The 27120-nt window shown below is 40.8% G+C and overlaps 2 long non-coding RNA genes across 3 annotated transcripts in view; both read right to left on the minus strand.

The window, feature by feature from the left end:
• Window positions 1–19805, minus strand: part of LOC116410354 — a 106308-nt gene extending 86503 nt beyond the window's left edge. Inside the window, exons 1-2 of one of the 2 annotated variants that reach the window (XR_004222319.1) lie at window positions 19730–19805; window positions 18329–18479 (exon numbers count right to left, since the gene is read on the minus strand). This is a non-coding gene — a long non-coding RNA (uncharacterized LOC116410354). Of the gene's footprint in view, window positions 1–18328; window positions 18480–19719 lie in introns of both variants that reach the window. The other variant, XR_004222320.1, reaches the window with a different exon arrangement.
• Window positions 11338–17235, minus strand: LOC116410355. The gene is made up of 2 exons (XR_004222321.1): window positions 16941–17235; window positions 11338–11539 (listed from the first exon to the last, which is right to left on the minus strand). It is a non-coding gene; the product is annotated as an uncharacterized LOC116410355 (long non-coding RNA).
• Window positions 19806–27120: the final 7315 nt, after the last annotated feature.

A 27120-nucleotide genomic window follows, 5' to 3' on the forward strand; every position in this document is an offset into this window, starting at 1 on the left:
ACCCCTTTAGATTAGAGGAAAGGAGCTTCCATTTGAAGCAGCGTAGGGGGTTTTTCACGGTGAGGGCAGTGAGGTTATGGAATGCCCTTCCTAGTGATGTGGTAATGGCAGATTCTGTTAATGCCTTTAAGAGGGGCCTGGATGAGTTCTTGATCAATCAGAATATCCAAGGCTATTGTGATACTAATATCTACAGTTAGTACTAGTGGTTGTATTTATAGTTTATGTATGTGAGTGTATAGATTGGTAGGTGTGGGTTAGGTGTGCTGGGTTTACTTGGATGGGTTGAACTTGATGGACACTGGTCTTTTTTCAACCCTATGTAACTATGTAACTTGCACACTTACACTTGCACATTTACACATTTACACACGCACACTTACAATTGCACACTTACACACTTACACTTGCACACTTACACACTTACAATTGCACACTTACACTTGCACACTTTCACTTACACTTGCACACTTACACTTACACACTTACAATTGCACACTTACACTTGCACTTTTACACACGCACACTTACACTTGCACATTTACACACTTACACATGCACACTTACACACGCACACTTGCACACTTTCACTTACACTTGCACACTTACACTCACACACTTACAATTGCACACTTACACACTTGTACACTTGCACACTTACACTTGCACACTTACACTTGCACACTTACACTTGCACACTTACAATTGCACACTTACAATTGCACACTTGCACATTTACACACTTGCACAGTTACACTTACACACTTGCACACTTGCACACTTACACACTTACAATTGCACACTTACACTTGCACACTTACACACTTACACTTGCACACTTACACTTATACACTTGCACACTTACACACTTACAAATTTACAATTGCACACTTACACACGCAGACTTACACTTGCACATTTACACACTTACACTTGCACACTTACACACGCATACTTCCACTTGCACATTTACACACTTACACTGGCACACTTACACTGGCACACTTACACTTACAATTTTACAATTGCACACTTACACATGCACACTTACACACGCACACTCACACACTTACACTTGCACACTTACACACGCACACTTACACACTTACAATTGCACACTTACACTTGCACACTTACACACTTGCACACTTACACACTTACACTTGCACACTTATACACTTACACACTTACACTTGCACACTTCCACACTAACACTTACAAATTTACAATTGCACACTTACACTTGCACACTTACTTACACTTGCACACTTACAAATTTACAATTGCACACTTACACACGCACACTTACACTTGCACACTTACAGTTACACTTACACACTTACAATTGCACACTTACACTTGAACACTTACACACTTGTACACTTGCACACTTACACTTGCACACTTACATGTGCACACTTACACGTGCACACTTACACTTGCACACTTACACTTACATACTTACAATTGCACACTTACACACTTGCACACTTACACTTATACACTTACACTTGCACACTTCCACACTAACACTTACAAATTTACAATTGCACACTTTCACTTACACTTGCACACTTACACTTACACAGTTACAATTGCACACTTACACTTGCACACTTACACTTACACACTTACACTTGCACACTTACACACTTACACTTACAAATTTACAATTGCACACTTGCACACTTACACAGGCACACTTACACTTGCACATTTACACACTTACACTTGCACACTTACACTTACACACTTACACACGCATACTTACACTTGCACATTTACACACTTACACTGGCACACTTACACTGGCACACTTACACTTACAATTTTACAATTGCACACTTACACTTGCACACTTACACACGCACACTCAAACACTTACACTTGCACACTTACACACGCACACTTACACACTTACACTTGCACACTTACACTTACAATTTTACAATTGCACACTTACACATACACGCACACTTACACACACACACTTACACTTACACACTTACAATTGCACACTTACACACTTACACTTGCACACTTATACACTTACACTTGCACACTTACACACTTACACTTACAAATTTACAATTGCACACTTACACAGGCACACTTACACTTGCACATTTACACACTTACACTTGCACACTTACACTTACACACGCATACTTACACTTGCACATTTACACACTTACACTGGCACACTTACACTGGCACACTTACACTTACAATTTTACAATTGCACACTTACACTTGCACACTTACACACGCACACTTACACACTTACAATTGCACACTTACACTTGCACACTTACACTTACAATTTTACAATTGCACACTTACACATACACGCACACTTACACACTTACAATTGCACACTTACACACTTACACACTTACACTTGCACACTTATACACTTACACTTGCACACTTCCACACTAACACTTACAAATTTACAATTGCACACTTTCACTTACACTTGCACACTTACACTTACACACTTACAATTGCACACTTACACTTACACACTTGTACACTTGCACACTTACACTTGCACACTTACACTTACACACTTACAATTGCACACTTACACACTTACATTGCACACTTACACTTACACACTTATACTTGCACACTTACACTTATACACTTACAGTTGCACACTTACACACTTACACTTACAAATTTACAATTGCACACTTGCACACTTACACACGCACACTTACACTTGCACATTTACACACTTACACTTGCACACTTACACTTACACACTTACACACGCATACTTACACTTGCACATTTACACACTTACACTGGCACACTTACACTGGCACACTTACACTTACAATTTTACAATTGCACACTTACACTTGCACACTTACACACGCACACTCACACACTTACACTTGCACACTTACACACGCACACTTACACACTTACAATTGCACACTTACACTTGCACACTTACACACTTACACTTGCACACTTACACACTTACACTTGCACACTTCCACACTAACACAAATTTACAATTGCACACTTACACTTGCACACTTACTTACACTTGCACACTTACAAATTTACAATTGCACACTTACACTTACACACGCACACTTACACTTGGACACTTACAGTTACACTTACACACTTACAATTGCACACTTACACTTGAACACTTACACACTTGTACACTTGCACACTTACACTTGCACACTTACACTTGCACACTTACATACTTACAATTGCACACTTACACACTTACACTTGCACACTTACACTTATACACTTACACTTGCACACTTCCACACTAACACTTATAAATTTACAATTGCACACTTTCACTTACACTTGCACACTTACACTTACACAGTTACAATTGCACACTTACACACTTACACTTGCACACTTACACTTGCACACTTACACTTATACACTTACACTTACACTTACAAATTTACAATTGCACACTTGCACACTTACACAGGCACACTTACACTTGCACATTTACACACTTACACTTGCACACTTACACACTTACACACGCATACTTACACTTGCACATTTACACACGCACACTCAAACACTTACACTTGCACACTTACACACGCACACTCAAACACTTACACTTGCACACTTACACACGCACACTTGCACACTTACACTTACAATTTTACAATTGCACACTTACACATACACGCACACTTACACACACACACACTTACACTTATACACTTACAATTGCACACTTACACACTTACAATTGCACACTTATACACTTACACTTGCACACTTCCACACTAACACTTACAAATTTACAATTGCACACTTTCACTTACACTTGCACACTTACACTTACACACTTACAATTGCACACTTACACTTACACACTTGTACACTTGCACACTTACACTTGCACACTTACACTTGCACACTTACACACTTACACTTGCACACTTACACACTTACACTTGCACACTTACACTTATACACTTCAGGTTGAGAAAAGTTGATCCATTTTCCTACGCTGTCTGTGTGCCTGACTGAAAACTACAGAAATCCGCTTAAGTGCAGCCACACACGGAGGGGCGGAGGTACACGAGTAAAACACAAAAGCAGGCAATTTTAGGTGTATGTACGCTCCACCCCACTGCGTGTGGTTGCACGAATTCTGTAGTTTTCAGTCAGGCACACAGACAATGTAGGAAAACTTTGGTCAACCTGAAGGAAAAAGGCAGGGCTGAGAGAAACAGATCTACGCTTCATGTGACCTCGCCCTTAGATGAAGGTGCAATGAGGCTGTGACCACAAAATTCATGCAGACAGCAACAAGAGATCCTCTGCACTCACCCATTATCAATATATATAGGACATTAAGACATTCTATGCATTAAGCTACCAAGGTATGCCCCCCCCCCCACCTTAAAGCAAAACAGGATTGTTTGTCCTAATGGTTAAAAATGTAATGGAGAGAATTACATTCCCTTGTTTATTATAGTTTATACAGGAGCAGTGGCCAGCTCCATGTTGTATCTCCCACCCTTCCCAGCTACAGTCAAGTGATCCCAGTGAGTGTACGACTGGCCAGACTGGGAATGACAGCATAAAATATATTGCAATATATGGACAAACAATCCCTGTTTTTTTTTTTAATGGAAGGGCATATCTTGGTAGGTTAATGCATATCTTGGTAGGTTAATGCATAATGGATAATGGGTGAGTGCAGAGGACCTCTTTTACAGACACTAATTGTATCTGGTGATCCTGCCCAGTTGCAAAATATTTCTGAACTGAGGCTTAGTCCAGTGACGGACTGGGCCACCAGGATACCGGGAAAAAACCCAGTGGGCCCCAGCGGCCCAGACTCCATCCCTGTTGCTGCTCCCCCGGCCACCGGTGACTCCCCTGACTCATTTCACTTGTAGTTGTATCTACGTTACATGTATTCAGCATCTCTGACCCCTGCAGCATTGCCTTGTCATGTTTCCCACTCTGCTACTGAGAATACGTGATCCTTATTTATTATCATTGTATTTATTTGTCCTATAGTGATCACAGGGAAAAGCCCCTTGCTGCAGTACCCAATGTTATGCTTTCGTTTTTAGGATAATTTAAAAAATGCAATTAGAATTTTAACTGTACTGAAATCGGATGTTTAATGCCTTTTTACGACAATAAAGTCAAATATAATATCAGTGTTGTTGGCTGTTTCTCTTTCACATATCAGTTTTTCTGTTTCTTACTTTAACTGTTTGACTGCAGTTGTTTATCATGTACAGCATCAGCTGTAAAGGACCTGAGTGCCCTTACCTAATATCTTACATTTCTGGCTTTCTCCTCTGACTGTACTGACAATGGGACAGGGAAGGGAAGAATGGAATAACTGTTTTTGCTTTGATTTAGGGGTATACAAGAGGACAGTTGCACTGTATGGAGCAGACATAGGTAATAATCATCTCAAAACATGCCACCAAAAATGCCCCATGTTCCATGAGGGGTGGGTTGCAAACAGGTGGAGAGAAGTGGGACTGGGCCTGTTGAAACCTTGACCCAAAGAGAGGGTTACCTCCACATAGCAAAAGTTACTTCACTAAAACTTACGCAATTCATATGCCTAGAAACTTACATAACTTACATGTATCTATCAAACAATGTCAGTGGAGAGAAACTCCACTGACTCCCTATGAATTAAATAACTTAAGGTAAATCCCACTGCCCCCAAAAATCTGGCTGACTTATTAGCATGTTATTGCAGGTTATAGGCAAGTGGTTGAGGTTAAAAGTAACAGTTGTAGACAGGAGTGCTTGTGCAGAGTGGATTTCCCACTATTTCCTACTGTTGTTTCTAGGAAATCACACATTGATCTTTGGGACCGTATGCAACTCATGTGACACAGTGTCGGACCGGCCCGCCAGGATACCAGGAACACTACCGGAGGGCTCAGGTGTCAGTGGGCCCTCTTGCTTCTAACCATTTGGCCTAATTCATGGTCATTACTTATTTCTGTATGGGAACAAGGAAGCTTTATAGATAGATAGATAGATAGATAGATAGAGTATGCAGAGAAAAGATACTAGGATAATAACAAGGTTGAGGGAGGAGAGGAGGAATAATGGCTTAGAAAGTGGGCCCATTGTCCAGGATTTTCTGGTGGACCCTGGCATCTCAGTCCGACACTGATGTGGCGCTAGTGATTCCTCTGTTACTGACAGTGCTATGCAATTATCTAGTATTTACTTGCTTTAGAGATTTCCACAAACAATGGTACAAAATGTAAATGTAAAACTGCAGTCACCCAGGGCAATTTCCTTTCATGTTTCCAACTGCTCTAAACCTATTAGAAGTTACAGTGAATTTAAGAGGAAAACTCCCATCTGCACTGGTGTTCACAGCAACAAAGCTGTGCGTTTTCAGCCAAATCAACCATTTCATGTCACCACAGAGACTGGGAGTGTTAGTCGCACCTAGTGTCGATAAGGTACCTTGTATAGAGGCACCGTCTAACTGCATGCAGAAAAAATGGGTGGAGGGGGGGGAAGAGCTCTGACTGTATACAAGACTTCCCAATTGCACCCCAATGTGCTTATTACCCACCCATTTCCTGTCATGTTAAAGGCAAGCAGTAAAGACAAAAAAAGGGTTTAAAGGAGAAAGAAAGGCTAAGTTACTTGGGGGTGCCAAAATGTTAGGCACCCCCAAGTGACTTTAAGCGCTTACCTTGTACCCCGGGCTGGTGCCCCTGTTAGGAGAGAACAGCACCAGCCCGGGGTACCTGTAGCGCTTCCTCCTTCCGCCTTCGCTGTGCCGCAAATTCCGAGGACAATCGCATGTGCAGTAGAGTGAAAAGCCGACTTTATAGTTAAAGTTCCACTATTCACTCTACTGCGCATGCGCGCGCACGCGAAGAAGGAAGCAGGAAGCGCTGCAGGTACCCCTGCTGTTCTCTCCTAACAGGGGCACCAGCCCGGGGTAAAAGGTAGGCGATTTATGTCACTTGGGGGTGCCTAACATTTTGGCACCCCCAATTGACTTAACCTTTCCTTCTCCTTTAAGTGCCCTGGAAGCCAAAACAGTTAAACAGCAAATAAGAGGGAAAAAAAAATCATATTCTGAAGGGGGTATTGATTACATAGTGTTCGCACTTCAGGGTCAATGCCAATCCATAGCTCAAATTTTCAGGGACAAGCTTTTCTCCCAGAGACATGGCTTTCTCTATCATTTATTCCTAGGAGTTTAGGGTAGGCCTCACCAGAGACTTTATTGCTATAATCTGTTTTGCATTCATATACAGTATAGATAAAAAAGTTTGATGTGCCCTTTATCTGAAAGCAGTTCTGATGTGTAGCGCTGGCTCCTTCTGAAAGCTCAGACTCAGGCACAATGCACTGAGATGGTGCCTACACACCAATATTACAGCTAAAAATACATTTGTTGGTTCAAGAATAAAATATTAAATGGTAGAGTTTACCATAAAAATCATGACAGAATCCCTTTCAGTTCAGTGAATTTAGATCAGTATGGATCCAAACCCCCAAATACTTGAAGGTGTCTACCCATTGTAAACCCTGTAAATGGGTTGGGAAACTTGATGGGGGAGTGTCAGTCGGGAAGATCGCAGATTTAGACCAGTTTATTTTCAGGCCCAAGTAATTAGTATGTGTGTTGATTATGTTTAGTGCTAATGGTAAGGCTTGATCTGGGCTAGCAAGGTACAGTGTGTCATCTGCATACATTGAGATTATCTCAGGCATAGGGCCTTATTTGTCAGGGCATGTTTAATGTGACTGGCTATAGGTTCCATAATAGGGGGGAAAGGGGGCATCCCTGTCTCATTCCCCTACTAATTGGGAAGGGGCCAGAAATCTTGTTATTGGTCCTTACCTTAGCCACTGGTGGGGGGGGGGGGTACATTGCTCTCACCTTAGTTTAACATGCTGTTTCAGCCTCAGGCAGGCTAATATTGGAGACTAATTGTTGGGAAGTCTCCCAGTCTAAGCTGGGGAGGTCAGTGTCCTCAAGATAGTTGTTTATTTTATTTGGGGAGGTTTGTAGCTTAGAGGTGTACAACTCAGTCGTATTCTACCTTTTGTCAATATCTTTTGGCGAGGAGACAGTTTCCCCGCTAGATAGTTTTATAGCTGGGATGGCCATATGGGAGAAGTTTCTTTAGACAGGAGCGCCAACAGTTTGCCATTTTTATCACTGTGCTCAAAAATTCCTGCTTTTTGATACAGTATATGGTTTTTTTTTATGAAGTGTATAGTTATATATTAGTCAGCCATGCCAAAAATAGTATTTTGCCTAATAAAAGAAAACATAATTCTAAGCCACTTTCCAATATGAATTTATTAAACATTTTTTGTGCTTTAAAAGTTATCTGCTATTGAAAGCAGCATTTGCTGAACTCCTGGTTGTTAGGTTTTAAACAATGTTGCAAAGGTCAGTCTCATCCAGAGATAAATCTAAATCTAAACCGACTCCTTATAAGTTTAACCTTTATACTAAATATAATACAGCTGCTTATAACATCAAAAATATCATACGGAGAGATTGGAATGTTTTATCAGCTGACCCAGAGTTGGGAGAACTTATTGAGATTAAACCGCAGGTTCATTTAAAGAAGTCTAAAACATTAAATAATATGCTAGCACCCTCTAAGGCAGGGGTAGGGAACCTATGGCTTGCGAATCAGATGTGGCTCTTTTGGTGGCTGCATCTGGCTCGCTGCCAAATCTTTCATAAAAAAAATAACCGGGGCGTGGCCTGCACTCGGCGGATAGAAGACGTGTTCTAAGCCTTAGAACACGTCTTCTATCCGCCAAGCGCAGGCCACGCCCTCCTCTGCATCGCATCCGGCGTCCTTGGGACCCACCCTACCTTGCCCCGCAGCATCTGTGGCCAAACATATTGTATGGCTCTCACGGAATTACATTTTAAGATATGTGGTGTTTATGGCTCTCTCTCAGCCAAAAAGGTTCCCGACCCCTGCTCTAAGGTATGGGGCCGGGAGAAAAGATCTAGTAATACCTTGGAGCTGAAGGGGACATATAAGTGTGGTAAGAAAAAATGGAGCACGTGCTCTTAAGAAATTTAATGTAGAAGGTATACCCATAGCAAAAGATTTTATTAACTGTCGTTCCATCTATATTGTTTACCGTCTGCTCTGTCCATGCATGGAATTGTATGTAGGGGGGACTATAAGAGCGGAGGGATCAGGATCAGTGAGCACATACGAAATATAAAGGCGGGTAAGACTAATCATGGGGTGTCCCGGTGCTTTAAGGAGACACACAATTGTGTCCCACAGGACTAGTTTTTACGGGGCTTGAACAGATCCCTTCCAATATTAGAGGTGGGGATCGTTTTATCAAACCGCGACAACGGGAGACATTCTGGATTTAAATTGAGCACATTAGAGCCTCATGGTCTGAATGTTGATATTGATTTAGCGGCAATTTCGTTTAAAAAAATAAATAAATAAATTACATGTGATATATTTGAACTTTTTATATTTTACTTACCCTTTTAGTATTTTCATAGTTAGTCTCCATATAATTTTATTTACTATGAGTGCACCTATAATGATACACTTGGTGCCCTGTATGCAGTCATTACATCTATGCAATAACACAAGTAGTGTAGTCTGATTCATCTCTGTCCTCATATTTTATGAGTTCTCTTACCATGGTGCGTATTTGTCATATACCATTTTGTAACTTTCGAGTCATACGGTTACATTTTACTCTTTACTGATTTAATTACACACGAATGACGTTCTCTCTTTTGCACTGTGGCATCATTCTACAGTGCTGTTACTTTGCCCTAAGTTTGATAGCCATATAGATGGTGAGACTCCAGTTCTTATTTGGCTCCTGAGGAAACGTGACGGTAATCACGTGAAACGCGTTGAGCTCCTTTTGATACGTCCGTTTGAACATCACAATTTTGTGAGTAGTCTGTGTTGTGCAGGGTTTTATATTTAATAAACATTATTATGCTTTTTTCTGCTTTCTCTCGATTTATAACCGCTTGAGGACTCGCCCGTTGCTTCAATCAAATCCGTTTCTATTGGTATTTTGGCATGTTGAAACTTGGGTCTGCTGAGTGTTCTAGCTTACCAAACGGTGGCGGATACTTACCACACTTTACACTTTTTTATCCATATTTTGCACATTGCACTAATGATTTTTAATATGGCTGTTTAAATACGCATTGCACTACCGTTTATACTCGAATATAAGCCGAGGTACCTAATTTTACCTAAGAAAAGTGGAAAAGCTTATTTAACTCGAGTATAAGCCTAGGCATCCATTTCTTTTAACACACCTGCGCACAGTATCTATGTGGGTCTGCCCAGATATTCCCATAGGACGCTCTCTTCAGCACAAGGCACTATCATGTAGACACTGTAAGGACATCCCATTTCCAAAACTTTCCCTACCTGCCCATGTTCAATGCGCACACTCTGCGCACACCGTGCGTACCCTACAGCCGCACACTCGGCACACCCACACAAAGAGCGACGTGTTTGTGCCGGCCCGGCGTGACGCGCGCGCGGGGGGGGGGGGGGGGGGCTGCGAGTGAACGCAGAACGCATTACCTTATATACTCGAGTATAAGTCGAGGGTGCCTTTTTCAGAACATTATTGGTGCTCGAGTATATACGGTATATATATTTTTGTTTTTCTATTTTTATGCGCTTCCACTACATGTTTTATGAGTTCCTTTGTGTCTGTAGCCCATCATAGGCCTCTGTATAGGAGAAATGGCAATGAGAGGTCAGTAGTTCCCAGTGTTTGAATAGGAAGATATGAATGTGCCCAATCCTAACAGATTGAGTACTGGAGAAAATAAAAGGAGGCTTCATGTCAGCCTCTTTGGCTTTAGCTGATAAAAGAGTGAAAACCTTAGCGCTGATCTACTGGGATTTAATGTCCCTTTCAGAGGAACCTCTAAGGTTTAGTGTCTCTGTCACTTCTTATACAAGTTGCCTGTGCAACATAATCTCATAGGAGCCCATGTTCTGCTCACTGTTCTGTAAATGCTCAGCTGCACTGGTGCTGGAGAGAAAGCTGGGATTATTACAGGATACACAGCTGCATCTTTTCCAACAGGTTTCTGAACTCACTAATAAAAAGTTGGCATTTAGCGTATTTACAGACTTGGCAACCCCATTACTCCCGTCAGTGTCTGGATAAGTGAAATGACCCATAACAACTACTTGCCCTAGCCGTGAAGCCTTTGGATCAATGGGATCTCCTTACCGGATATCGGATACCGGATTTGCAAATCGTTGAAACCCTATATTTCATTGCAAATAGTACAAAGACAACATAACAAATGCTGAAATGAGAAATTTTACTGCTTTCCCAAAAATGTCTTTTCATTTTGACATGAATGCCCACAACATGAGGGGAGGCAGGGGCTCGTTTCCAACGGTGTTCTTTCAGCAACGCTCTGTAACCCTTTGGGAACTGAGAGGACCAATTGCCGGAGTTATGAAAGGAAAATGTTGTCCCATTTTGTATGGGGCCCGGGGCCCTGGGAGAGAAAAGAGAGACATGTTAATATGGAGAGCTGGAGAAACACAAAATATGCAAAACAGTCACACATTTCTTTTCTCCGTAACTAAATAATGGAACAGGGCATCAAACTGCACAGAACCTGCTATTTACGTTATATGTGTATAGGTGGGAACATAACAGGGGGCATTTACGACCCACAGGTGCAGGGTGTAAACTGCTATTTTGGACTTTTACCTACAATGCAGCTGATGCAGAAAAATGTATAAATTGGATGGAAATGCAATAAAAATGTTCTGGTTGGTGTCACTCCTGGTGTCAAAGGGTGCACTAGCACCCAACCCAACAACTAATGCAGGGCACTGTGTGACACACCTTCACGGGTGACAGTAAAACCCCAAGCACCATGGTGTCAATTGACGCACTGCACTCAATTCCAAACAGAAGGCCTAAAGGGCTGAGCAGCATCGAGCGCAACTGTACAGAACTGCAAGGAGTGGCTTTTAAAGGGAAACGAAAGGTAAAATCACTTGGGGGTGCCAAAATGTTAGGCACCCCCAAGTGACTTTAACCGCTTACCTCGTACCCCGGGCTGGTGCCCCTGTTAGGAGAAAACAGCACCAGCCCGGGGCACCTGGAGCGGATCGTTTCCTAATTCCGGCTTCCGTTTCTGGAATGCCAGCGGTGGGCGCATGCGCAGTAGAGTGAAAAGCCGACTTTAAAGTTTAAGTTCGGCTTTTCACTCTACTGCGCATGCGCGCGCAGCGAATCAGGCAGAGGCAAGCGCCGGCAGCTACCCCGGGCTGGTGCTGTTCCCTCCTCACAGGGGCACCAGCCCGGGGTAAAAGGTAGGTGGTCAAAGTCACTTGGGGGTGCCTAACATTTTGGCACCCCCAAGTGACTTTGACTTTCTTTTTCCTTTAACACAAATACATGGTGTAATGTGTGAGGCCCGAAGGTGAAAGTAAGTGTGCGGCACATGTTCCGGCAGGAGGGACAGACTGGGGAAGGGGTGGCTGTGGTGCACTAGTTATGCCGCTGATACCAGTATCTTTAAATATAGGCTTTTTTTTGCATGATGGCTGCCCATTTGTAACATAAAAATTAATATGGCATGGTCAAAAAAATGAATTACATACAATTAGTATGTAAGTTATTTTGCAATAGCCATCTTTGTTAGTCATTTCAAGTACAGTGCCACTACCAACCCCTGTACCTTGGCAGCAGTGGGGGTTTATCAGTCAGTTGGTGTGTAACCCTTGTTATTAACACAGTAAATATTGTATTTCAAAAGTACATTTGGCCCCTGTGCTTCTATCCTTTTAAAAGAATAAGCTGCTTTAACACATTTCCCTGATTTTACATTTTCCCCATTTTTACACAATTTTTTCCCGGTCCTCTGAAAAATATAAAAAGTGGGTTTTACTGTATATGCAGAGCCTTAATATAAGTAACCGCAGGAAAACTGATGGAGAATTGCTTGCATGACACAAGCAAACTCCCATTTTCGTTTGAATGCGCATTTTGTGCCCACAGCAGAAGATTAGGCTTAAGTGGAGGTTTAACTCTTTATGTCTCTGGGACGGGTAGGCATAAGTGCTTCAGCTGAAATGTAGCTGCTAAAGTAGCATAGGCAAGAATTCATTTCAAAACATTTAGCCCTTTTACTTTGCTTTGAGAATTTTGCCGAGAGAGGCGCAGATAGAACTGGGTAAATCTCACATGCAATTTTAGAATTAGTGGATGCCTTTAAAACAGAAACAGAACTGTGCTGCAAATTATTTTTGAGTGCCCACTGTGTGTTCCAGGCCCTGGAGCTAAAGGTGAACCTTTTTTCAACCCCATTCTTGCTAGACCCACCTGCAGCTGAAGAGGATCTTTCACTTTCCCTCTCCAAATCTTATCCAATTTCACTTATATCTCAACCGTACCTTGTCCCAGTTGGCAGAATCGATATATATATTTAATATCCAATTGTTGTGCATTTGCTGAACTCTTTTTGCCAGCCAGAAAACTAATAATGACAATAGTGACATTCCGATCATGCACTTGTACAGAATAAATGCTATTATTTTGTCGTGTCGTGTTGCTTGCTTGATGACAGGAATACTGTCTAACTAATACTGTCTAGTTCGGGGAGATTAGTCGCCCGTGACAAGGTAGATTTGTTGCGGGCGACTAATCTCCCCGTGTGCCAGAGCCCTAAGTCTCAGACTCTAGCAAACTTGCTCTAAATATCCACTCTGAGTAAAACACGAGTGCCTAAATATCTCTAAAATCACATGTCTATTTATTGTATGCCAGCTCCCCACAGATCCAGAAAACCGAATGCTAAATTCCAAAGCCGAGCTATCGGAAGTACGTGGTCATGTTTCCGGACCAAGGAGTTATGTCTTACTATTGCTGCTTATTTTTCACTTCTATGCAATTTATTTTTAATAAAGGCAAATGCAACCAGTTTGGAGTCTTTCTTTAATTAGAATAATGCTCTTTACAATGAAGATGCAGTTACCAAATCAGTTACATCCTTGCAAAATGATAATTTGCCGGTTTTGTGTGGTTGAATTTACTTTAGTGGTCTGTATTCCCTTTTTATTGCATATGGTTTGTGCCACCAGGGTGTAAAGATGAACATGAAATCTCTTTGTTTTCAATCACACACAATCCCTGTGAGCTTTAATGAATACACAATGGAAAAACACATTTTGGAATAGTCAGTTTACACGGAGTATTTACAAGAATGTTCCATCACCACCCCCTCCTCTAACGAAGCTTTAAAGAGATACAGTCTTTTTTTTTTTTTTTTTTAATGCATGCTCAGCTTTGTTCTTTTTCAAAACCTCAGTCCCATAGTACATAGCTATGCCAACTCTGACAGTCTTTTACTGGCACTAAGAGCAAAAGTCACACCAAGCTGGGAGGGCAGAGCGAACACCTGATGGGCTGGAGAACTGTGTAAAGCTGGCCATACAAGCACTGATACCATAGCAAACAAGGTTTCATATGATATTCGGTGCATGTATGATGGACTGACAAGGCGGCCATTATCGCAAAAGCCTTGGATATCGGCCATCTCATCGATCAGGCGCCTGAGCAAAGGCAAGCGTTTAGGGCTGAATCGTCAGATTGGGGTAGAATTCCCATTGTTTCTACCTCCATATCTGAGGATTCAGCTCTGACCGTTAGTGGAGGATAAGAACGATCCTCCCTGCGACCAATCGTAATTGTAATGTGTATGACCACCTTAAGCAATATATTCAGCCTATCAGATCCAGAGAAGGGACAGTCTGACCACCATATATACTACAGGACTAGGTGAGGGGCTATAATTTAAGCCAAAAAAAGCAATAGCACATTTTGCATATAGCCTAGAAAGGAATGCAAACATATCTATGGCACATATACAGCCAGTGCCATGGATTTTACATACTATGGTACATAAGCAGTCGTACTGACACTGTACAATTAAACAAGCATCAAACATAACAAATTGCCACTATATTTGCTCATCAACTGCCTTCTAAAGGTTCCATGTTTAGTATAGTGTCCGATGGGAGAAAGCCCTACATCATTTCATTGCTTTGGCAAAGCTGCCCAAACTGTAGTGAACAGAAGGCACATGAGCAAACACAAATTTAAGTGCTGCATAAAACCCTCGTCTAAACAAAGAGCACCTTATAGTGCAAAGGTCTCAAATTTTCTTAATGGCAGTAAATTCTTTATAAGAAATATATACAGATAGAATGTATAGGGTTGCTATTGTCACAAAAGGGGTGGTTTACCCTTAAGTTAATTTTTAGTATATTATAGAATGCTCTATTGCTAGCAACTCTGCAACTGGTCTTCATTATTTATTTGTAATACATTTTAAATTGTTTGCTTTCCTTTACTACAACTTTCCAGCTTGCAAATGGGGGTCACTGACCCCAGAAGCAAAAAGAAACTATTCTTCTGTGAGCTTATCGATACCTTTTATTTCTTATCTTTCTATTCAGACCCTCTCCTATTCATATTCCTGTCTCTCATTCAAACTGCTGCCTAGTTGCTAAGGTAAACAAGACCCTAGGCAACCAGATAGCTGCTGAACAAAAATCTAAATAACTATGTCTATGTTATACTAAAAGTTCATTTAAAAGTGAACAACCCCTTTAAAAATATCTTAAGTCAGCAATTTCAAGCTATTTTGTAGTTTGCGATTATGAATATATATATATATATATATATATATATATAAATGAAACATACAAAACCTACAGAATGCCCAGTAGAAGCTATAAAATTCTAGTTAGCATTAAACGACTACCACATGCGTATTTCATGGAATAAGGTGAGGAATTTAAAAGAAGCAAAAAAACTGAAAAGGCTGTAACAATTTCAAACTTTAATGTGGCATATACAAGTACAAAAACAGTCTGTGCTCATATAGGCCTGCTGGGCAGAGGTGGACCCAAGGCCAAAATATGCCATTCATGCCACTAAGAAATACTTTGGCTTTAATACTTTGGAAATAGCCCAATCTTCTGCTAAAGATTAAATAAAGTGCAATTTCTCTCAGTGATATCCTGTTTCTGTTATGGATGGCGCCTTGTCATGGCTAAACACTAAAGAGTACATTTTAGGCTAAAGATAGTTAAATGGACTGGAAAACACCATTTATTTCGAGCCCAGTGATCCCCAGGTACTAGCTCCCAAGCAACTTTCACTCTCCACCCCCTTTTTATATGGCCTCAAAAGCAAGAGCTTCTTTTGAATTCCTGGCATGGAGGCATAAAGACACAATTGTTCCTTCTCCACACTGGCAGTCCACATGGGGTTAATAAATGCCCTAATTTGCCAACCCCCAGAAACTCCTTTAAAGCTTGTGCGTCTCCCCTCTTTCTACATTTGAATGTGGTATTAAAGTCTGGGATCTCTGCCATAACCCACAGCTACCAACTACTATGAACAATGGAGTTCCTATATTTGGTAGCATGGATTTTCTGGTTAGTCCATCCTTAATAACATTGTTCCTATACACTATTAACTATATCGATCACCAAAGCCCAATTCAAAAACCTATTTCCAAAAGGCAGAGGGCAGATAGAGCAGTAATGCAAAAATAACATTGTACTTTCCCCTTGGTTGGGAAAAACTTGCAGAACAGCTTTGTTCTGTAACAGCTAGAGTGGTCTATATGGCTAACTATACAGATAATCTGTCTATTTCACCCAACGCCTGATAGTTTGGATCACTGTTCAGTTGGGCAACCATATTGGCTAAGTTGTAGATCCCATCTGCTAGAAGTCAGTCAAATCAACAAGGTTGCTTGGGGAAGCTCTATCTGGTCAATAACAACTTATAAGGACCAATACATCATAAACTCATTAGATTCAGTCAGAATTTCCAACCAGATTATTCTTAGAAATTACCAGTCACATTACCTTCAGTGAATACTGCTGTACAGAATTCTGTAATATTCTCTGTAATATTGTGTAAATGTGCTGTGGGGAAATTTTCCATGCTAAACTTATCAGAGAGGCATGGAGTGGTCCAAAACTCAAGGTTTGGTCTGGACAGGTTCGGGTTGGAAAATGGGATATCACTGCAATGCAGAGAACTTTTAATTTGTGCCCTATGGCTGGGCCCCCTATAACTTAACTCTTATAGGAGAAGAAAAGGTACAATCACTGGGAGTGCCAAATTGTTAGGCACTCCCCCCCCCCCAGTGATTGTAATCGCTTACCTTATACCCAGGCCCTGGGTTAATGCTCCTGTTAGGAGAAAACCACACCAGCCTGGGGTAGTTGTGAGAGAGTGATCCTCTTCTTTATCCTCTCTTCTTTTACTCCACTGTGTATGCGCCGGCCCCGGGATTCCGAAAATACACTAGAGAAGGAAGAGGATCACTCTTTTGCAGCTACCCAGGGCTGTTCGGCTTTCTCCTTACATTATACCCCAGGATGGTGCTCCTGTAAGTGATTACAATCACTGGGGGGGTGCCCACCCCTACTCTGACACCAAATCAGATATCAGCTGAAGGGAAGGTCATGCTCGGCATCCTCTGCATGTCCTTTCTCAACCTTGAGTCGAATCAGGTGAGTAGGGGCTGGTTAGGGATGGTCTGAAGATTTCTAATCCGTGCATCACTATAACCTATGCATTCTTTTAAAGCAAATACACCGCCTACAATAATTCTTTTGAATAGAATAGTTTCCATTTAAAGCTAACATTGAAAGGTTTTAATTCATGGCCACTCTCTACTTAAATATATAAATAATATAATTCTGTTTGGCTCTAAATCTAATCTAATAATTTCTTACAGGCAAATGGGACTGACAATTCCAAAAAGGTGCACAGTGATTCTCTATATAAGGCTGCCTCTAAGGAAGTGCTCAGTACAGTTACATTACAATACAGTACATTTCATTGGCTTGTAAATGGTGTACTCGTCAACATGATTAATTGTGTTATTACTGCACATGAACAATTGGAATGCTATATTACATCCTTAGGGTAATGGTTCATGGGGCATTTTATGGCAGCTTTGTGTATGGACAATGTATGTTTTATCTCTGGAAATATGCAACATAAAATGCCTCATGTGCTTCAAGTCTTAGCACTTAGGTCTGGCGATAGCAGAAACCATTAGTTTTGTGCAACACTAAGGTGTAGAGTATGCAAGTCATTATATTATATATCCTCTGCATCCTCAGGTCAGAGAACTGGGAATGTAAATCTTTTACAAGGTTGCATGCAGCATATATTTGATTTGGTGAATTCAAGGCAAGGAAAGAGCAGGTCCAGTGGTGAGGTGGATCGCTGGCGATACCTGTGCATTCGAGCAGGAATGGGTGCAGGAGACAAAGTTGAACTTTCCTCACCCACTAACTCAGTCCTTGTTACTGTTTCTTCCTCTCAGGAGGGGCACCAATAGCGGATTCTGCAAAACGCCGGGTAGAGTTCCCCATCCGGTTGGTGGCCTGAATGTGGTACAAAGATAAAAACAAGAAAGGTTTGAAATTTTATTTAGCTCCCTACAATCATAATTGATATCATTACTGGGGACAGGGATACAGGATACAGGGATACCCCCCCAGAAAATCAGGAGGCACAGTGATACCCCCCAGAAAATCAAAGGCACAGGGATACCCCCCAGAAAATCAAAGGCACAGTGATACCCCCCAGAAAATCAAAGGCACAGGGATACCCCCCCAGAAAATCAAAGGCACAGTGATACCCCCCAGAAAATCAGAGGCACAGGGATACCTCTCCCAGAAAATCAGAGGCACAGGGATACCTCTCCCAGAAAATCAGAGGCACAGGGATACCTCTCCCAGAAAATCAGAGGCACAGGGATACCCCCCCGAAAATCAAAGGCACAGGGATACCCCCCCCAGAAAATCAGAGGCACAGGGATACCCCCCCAGAAAATCAAAGGCACAGGGATACCCCCCCAGAAAATCAGAGGCAAAGGGATACCCCCCCAGAAAATCAGAGGCACAGGGATACCCCCCAGAAAATCAGAGGCACAGGGATACCTCTCCCAGAAAATCAGAGGCACAGGGATACCCCCCAGAAAATCAAAGGCACAGGGATACCCCCCAGAAAATCAAAGGCACAGGGATACCCCCCCAGAAAATCAGAGGCACAGGGATACCCCCCAGAAAATCAGAGGCACAGGGATACCCCCCAGAAAATCAAAGGCACAGGGATACCCCCCAGAAAATCAAAGGCACAGGGATACCCCCCCAGAAAATCAGAGGCACAGGGATACCCCCCCAGAAAATCAAAGGCACAGGGATACCCCCCCAGAAAATCAGAGGCACAGTGATACCCCCCCAGAAAATCAAAGGCACAGGGATACCCCCCCAGAAAATCAAAGGCACAGGGATACCCCCCCAGAAAATCAGAGGCACAGGGATACCCCCCCAGAAAATCAGAGGCACAGGGATACCCCCCCCAGAAAATCAGAGGCACAGGGATACCCCCCAGAAAATCAGAGGCACAGGGATACCCCCCCCAGAAAATCAGAGGCACAGGGATACCCCCCAGAAAATCAGAGGCACAGGGATACCCCCCAGAAAATCAAAGGCACAGGGATACCCCCCAGAAAATCAAAGGCACAGGGATACCCCCCCAGAAAATCAGGCACAGGGATACCCCCCAGAAAATCAGAGGCACAGGGATACCCCCCCCAGAAAATCAAAGGCACAGGGATACCCCCACTGACTCTGCTAGTAGCAGCAATTAGGACGTCTGGGTGTTTAAATTTCCCGCGCAATAATGGGGCATGCGCAATGAGCGGTCATTTGGTATTATCACATGACCGTGACGTCAAGAAGGTCCCTTCCAAGCGTAGGAACTAGCCGCTACCATAGCAACCCAGTACTCAAACATTGTGACGATCCACCTGCGTCAATGTAGTTAGCGCGCTGTCACAGAAGCCACGCCCCCTGCCTTACTATTGATTGGTAAGACGAGTTACGTCACGTCACCGTTAAGTCAGGTGGCGGCTTTTTCTGTCACAAGTTGCTTCTGGCGAGAGGGAAACGTCTGCTCTGATGGAAATGGCATGGAAATGTTTTCTTATCATGGGCACATAGCAGCATAGAAATAAACACGCAAAACCATCAAATTTAACTTCAGGTTAAGGTTGGATCTCCGGACGGAGATAGCGAACTGGACCTGTCAGCCATCGGTGGAGGTTCATGGCATCTCACAGGAGCGCTACAGATTAGCTCGGCAGAATAGAAATTGTGAGTTTACGCTGTATTGACATTTTATTTATTGTAGTATGGGCTGAAAAAAACGTTCAATATATGATTGATTCAGCATGATATTTATATAGTTTTAAAATCAAGATTTCTGCAGCGTGCAATTATTTCTAGGAAGCACTATTTCCATTCACTGTAATGGCCATCGGAAATAACTTTTCATAATTCCTTTTCATAATATTGGTACTGGCTAGAAGATGGCAATAGCACTTATTTTGGTATTATTTGAGTATACACTGTTTTGACATTATATATATATATATATACCCCATGCCTATATACCCCTCCTTCTCATAAGCTTGGTAGTGGCTAGCAGATCGCAATGGCAGTTATCTCCATTTTATTTAGCAATCTGTAGGATGGGTTTCTGGTTGCAGCAAATGGCAGCATGTAAACTGATAGGTGAGCTGGATCTGCTTTCTTATAATTCTTATAATTACAATGGTACAAAAAGCTACTTTAGATGAATTATTTGATGTGAGTATGCCAGCACTCACGGGACTTCAAAGCAGCATCAACAGAAAAAATAAAAGTTTTACAAAACATATTGTAGCATGGTTTTTTTTTTTCCCTGAAGAAAGTTCCTGTTTGGAAATGAGACATCGGATAAATAAAAAACCATGCTACAATACGTTTTGTAAAACTTTTTTTTTTTTTCTGTTGATGCTGCTTTGAAGTCCCGTGAGTGCTGCTACCTTTGCTGGGACTATATATAGACTTATTGTTAGTGGCTATATATATGTGTGTGTGTGTATATAATGTTATTAATAAAATAACCCAGCACTTCCACATCTACCACTACACCTGCAGTGTGTGGTAGGCTGATCTATGGTATATTGATTTAAACTGTCACTTTAATATGACCAATTTAGAATAATCATGACATCAATATATTACACAGTCATTATATATATATATATATATATATAGCTAGCAGGAAACAGTGTCGGCACTCACACGATTTCACGATCGATTTCAAGCAATCGATCGTTAAATCCTGTGAGTGCCGACACTGTTTTCTGCTATTTGATTACTTCGGCTCTGGCACCCAGGTATCGCTAGAAACTTATTGGTGTGCTCCCACTCTATGCTCTGTCTATATATATATATATATATATATATATATAAAGGTATAGGATCCCTTATCAGGAAACCCGTTATCCAGAAAGCTCCGAATTACGGAGAGCCTGTCTCCCATAGACTCCATTTTAATCAAATAGTTCAGAATTTTAAAACTGATTTCCTTTTTCTCTGTAGAAATAAAACAGCACCTTGTACTTGATCCCAACTAAGATATAAATAATCCTTATTAGAGCCAAAACAATCCTATTGGGTTTAATTACTGTTTTATTGATTTTTTAGTAGACTTAAGGTATGAAGATCCAAAGTACAGAAAGACCCCTTATCCGGAATACCCTCGGTCCCGAGCATTCTGGATAACGGGTCCTATACCTGTATGTATGTATGTATGTATATATATATATATATATATATATATATAAAATCTAGTGAGTATTGGTGCACACCGGGAATAGTTTAAAAAATAGCTTTTATTGTAGTAAATACATTACAGGACAGGCCTGTCTTGTAATGTATTTACTACATTAAAAGCTATTTTTTAAACGATTCCCGGTGTGCACCAATACTCACTAGATTTTTTATTTTTAATGCTTAATTGGTAGCACCTGGGTCTTTTGACCACGCTTAGGAGTGCTGAATCTGCGTATGTTATATATATATATATATATATATGTGTGTGTGTGTGTATATATATTCTTCAAAGCAGGAACCACTTCACACTGGACTTCTAAATCACAAATAGTATTTTATTAAACAATAACAAAGCTGACATTTCGGCTGTTATTCTTTAATGAAATATCATTTGTGAATTATAAGTCCCGTGTGAAGTGGTTCCTGCTTTGAAGAATGTTGATCCGGTGAACTTTAGGACTGCACCCAGGTGTGTATAAAGATTTATTATCGTGAGTGCAAGCTTAATGGCTATATATATATATATTATATATATGTGTGTATGCATAATGTTATTAATAAAATAACCCAGCACTTCCACGTCTACCACTATACCTGCAGTGTGTGGTAGGCTGATCTATATTGATTTAAACTGTCACTTTAATATGACCAATTTGGAATAATCATGACGCCAAATGTGACAGGTATGAACATGGACTGTATTTTTATGGACTTGTTATGGTTGATCTAGCACTGTGAATATGCATTACATGCACACCACAGTGGGGCAGCGTGGTATTAGTAAAAATGGGAGTGGTCTGATTTTTGTAGAATAGCTCAATTGTCTGGTTTACAGAGTGTTGCTCAGTGGTATTGTTTATGGAGTGTTGCTCAGTGGTTTGGTTTTAGGAGTGTAGATTAGATGTCTAGCTTATGGAGTGTTGCTCATTGGCCTGGTTTACAAAGCGTTGCTATGTGGTCTGGTTTATGGAGTGTAGCTGAACGATCTGAATCATGGAGTGCAGCTTAGGGGTCTTGTTCAGTGAATGTAGCTCAATGGTCTTGTTCAGTTACTGTAGCTCAGTGGTCTGGATTTTGAAATGTAGTTTAATGGTCTTGTTAATGGAGTGTAGGTCAGTGGTGTAGTTTTTGGAGTGTAGCTCAATTATCTGGTTTACAGAGCTTTGCTTAGTAGTATGGTTTGTGGAGTAGCTCAGTGGTCTGGTTCAGTGTGAGTATTGCTCAGTTCTATCGTTTTTGGAGTGTTGCTCAACTTTATTTGTTTTACAGAGTGTACTGCAGTTATATGGTTTATAGGGTGTATCTCAATGATCTGGTAAATGGAGTATAGGTCAGTGGCATAGTTTATGGAGTATTTCTCAATGAGCTGGTTTGTGGAGTGTACCTGAGTGGTATGGTTTATGGAGTGTACCTTAATTTTCTGGTTTATTAGGTGTAGGACAGTGTTATATTTTATGGAGTGTATCTGAATGATCTGGTTTTTGGAGTGTAGCTGATTGGTCTGATTTGTGGAGTATATCTTCACAATCTGGTTTATAGAGTATTTCTCAGGTGTATGGTTTATGGAGTTTACCTTAATTTTCTGGTTTATTGAGTGTAGTTCAGTGTAATGAGTTGTGGAGTATATCTCAATGATCTAGTTTATAGAGTATTGCTTAGTGGTATGGTTTCTAGAGTGAAACAAAATGATTTTTTAGTGTGAATGAAATGTATAACCCACTCCAGATACCTTGTGCTTCGGTTTAAACAATAATACTTAACTCTGGAGCGCCCTCCTCTGTGCAGACTTCCCAGATGAGGTCTTATGGGATAAAATTTAAAAAAATATATATAGTGTAATATAATATTGATAATCACCCCTCCAAACGTTTTTATATCCAAAACAAATCTTGTGAACACCACTACCAAATTTACTTCACTTTTTTGGGAAAACACATAAGTCCAATCCACTGCAAAGTGTCTATTTAAATAGGTGAATTTCCATATTTCACACTCTTCCGTGACTTCCTTTTATCCTCAACCAATTGTGCATATACTTACAGACCAGCACTGTGGTCTTGGAGCTTGTAACAAATTCCCTCTTGGTAGAACTATAACTCCCAGCTTCTCTTTCTCCACTTTCAGCTGCTGCTGAACAAATATACAGCGGACATGTGTAAAATCCTAAAACTTTATTCTAAAACATATTAAAAGTTAAACTCACAAATGCCATAAAAATTGCGCCCATTGGGAGTCCTTTTTTTAACAGCGTCAGATCCTTGCTTGCTTGTCACCCTATTTTTTAGGTCATTTTGGGCAAAAGAAGATGAAGGAAAAGATGAAGAGAAAGTGAAGAAGAAGAAGGACGTTTGGTAAAGAGAAGAGAGAAACGGGATACAAGTAAAATGCAATGTTATTATTTTATTATCTATGTCCTTGCTAGGTCTCTAAGGGGTTAGGTCCCTTTGCAAGGGATCTCATGTTCAACCAAAGAGGTCCTTCATGGAAGGTTAGGTAGAGGATGGGTATGTTGCACCTCTTTGGTTGAACATGTAACCCCCAACTGAGAAAGGGTACAGGAGTGCTTCTGGTCTTTAGCAATTTAATTGTCCTATTACATGTATATGCTAATGTATATAGATAGAATAAATACACAATATATATAGATATGGGCAAGGTTGGACTGGGCCGCTGGGCCGCAGGGACCCAGGTATCGCTAGAAACTTATTGGTGTGCTCCCACTCTATGCTCTGTCTATATATATATATATATATAAATATATATATATATATATATATATACACAGGTATGTATATATATATATATGGTCTGATTTTTGTAGAATAGCTCAATCGTCTGGTTTACAGAGTGTTGCTCAGTGGTATTGTTTATGTAGTGTTGCTCAGTGGTATTGTTTATGGAGTGTTGCTCAGTGGTTTGGTTTTAGGAGTGTAGATTAGTGGTCTAGCTTATGGAGTGTTGCTCATTGGCCTGGTTTACAAAGTGTTGCTATGTGGTCTGGTTTATGGAGTGTAGCTGAACGATCTGAATCATGGAGTGCAGCTTAGGGGTCTTGTTCAGTAAATGTAGCTCAATGGTCTTGTTCAGTTACTGTAGCTCATTGATCTGGATTTTGAAATGTAGTTTAATGGTCTTGTTAATGGAGTGTAGGTCAGTGGTGTAGTTTTTGGAGTGTAGCTCAATTATCTGGTTTACAGAGCTTTGCTTAGTAGTATGGTTTGTGGAGTAGCTCAGTGGTCTGGTTCAGTGTGAGTATTGCTCAGTTCTATAGTTTTTGGAGTGTTGCTCAACTTTATTTGTTTTATAGAGTGTACTACAGTTATATGGTTTATAGGGTGTATCTCAATGATCTGGTAAATGGAGTATAGGTCAGTGGCATAGTTTATGGAGTATTTCTCAATGAGCTGGTTTGTGGAGTGTACCTGAGTGGTATGGTTTATGGAGTGTACCTTAATTTTCTGGTTTATTAGGTGTAGGACAGTGTTATATTTTATGGAGTGTATCTGAATGATCTGGTTTTTGGAGTGTAGCTGATTGGTCTGATTTGTGGAGTATATCTTCACAATCTGGTTTATAGAGTATTTCTCAGGTGTATGGTTTATGGAGTTTACCTTAATTTTCTGGTTTATTGAGTGTAGTTCAGTGTAATGAGTTGTGGAGTATATCTCAATGATCTAGTTTATAGAGTATTGCTTAGTGGTATGGTTTCTAGAGTGAAACAAAATGATTTTTTAGTGTGAATGAAATGTATAACCCACTCCAGATACCTCGTGCTTCGGTTTAAACAATAATACTTAACTCTGGAGCGCCCTCCTCTGTGCAGACTTCCCAGATGGGGTCTTATGGGATAAAAAAAAATAGTGTAATATAATATTGATAATCACCCCTCCAAACGTTTTTATATCCAAAACAAATCTTGTGAACACCACTACCAAATTTACTTCACTTTTTTGGGAAAGTACAATCCACTGCAAAGTGTTTAAAGTTCGTGTCTATTTAAATAGGTGAATTTCCATATTTCACACTCTTCTGTGACTTCCTTTTATCCCCAACCAATTGTGCATATACTTACAGACCAGCACTATGGTCTTGGAGCTTGTAACTAATTCCCTCTTGGTAGAACTATAACTCCCAGCTTCTCTTTCTCAGCTGCTGCTGCTGCTGAACAAATATACAGCGGACATGTGTAAAATCCTAAAACTTTATTCAAAAACATATTAAAAGTTAAACTCACAAACGCCATAAAAATTGCGCCCATTGGGAGTCCTTTTTTAACAGCGTCGGATCCTTGCTTGCTTTTCAGTCTCCTTATGCGATTGCTCAGAGGAAGCCAGTCGGCGAAGCGGTGTAGAGAGACGCCAAAGGGGGAACGCGAACGGAGAGACTTGCAAACCAGGACCAAAGCGAATACTGCAGATCGCATAAGGAGACTGACAAGCAAGCAAGGATCCGATGCTGTTTATAAAAGGACTCCCGATGGGCGCAATTTTTGGCGTTTTTGAGTTTAACTTTAATTTGATATGTTTTTAGGATTTTACACATGTCCGTTGTATATTTGTTCAGCAGCAGCTGAAAGTGGAGAAAGAGAAGCTAGGAGTTATATAGTTCTACCAAGAGGTAGAATATTTGGTAGAGAAGAGAGCAAAATTAGTTTAAAACCAGCAAAGGAGAGAAAGAGAGTGAAACAAGTAAGTTGCAAATTTAAAAAGGCGATTGTCATGTTTATAGGGTGAAATCTTTGCATCTTTCTTGTAAATTTACGAAGATTTTGTACACTGATTTTATGACTGCTCTTTATAACAACTTTTGTCATTTTGGGGCTAATTTTAATTTTATTGACTAAATTTGCAGTTGGGATAAACATTTTTCAACAAATAGGAGAAATAGTTTGTTGAACTACCTATGTGCAGCAGTGAGATAAGTAAGTTTGTATTTAAGCGGAGTTACATGGGCAAAGCAAAGCCTTTTTATTTCCTAGGTGAGACATTTGAAATTAGGAAATCCAACAAAAAGGCACATTTCTTGGTTTTAAAGTTAATATTTTCCTTCTATGTTGTCATGGGATGCTGCATGCACTATGATCTGGTGAAACTGGATTTTAACTGCCATAGGGCTAATGTATTGAGAAGTTGAGTGCACTGTGTAAACAATTCCTTCATATTTTTTAGGTCATTTTGGGCAAAAGAAGATGAAGGAAAAGATAAAGAGAAAGTGAAGAAGAAGGACGTTTGGTAAAGAGAAGAGAGAAACGGGATACAAGTAAAATGCAATGTTATTATTTTATTATCTATGTCCTTGCTGGCTCTCTAAGGGGTTAGGTCCCTTTGCAAGGGATCTCATGTTCAACCAAAGAGGT

Source organism: Xenopus tropicalis, chromosome 4, assembly GCF_000004195.4.
Source record: "Xenopus tropicalis strain Nigerian chromosome 4, UCB_Xtro_10.0, whole genome shotgun sequence".
Taxonomy (NCBI): Eukaryota; Metazoa; Chordata; class Amphibia; order Anura; family Pipidae; genus Xenopus; species Xenopus tropicalis.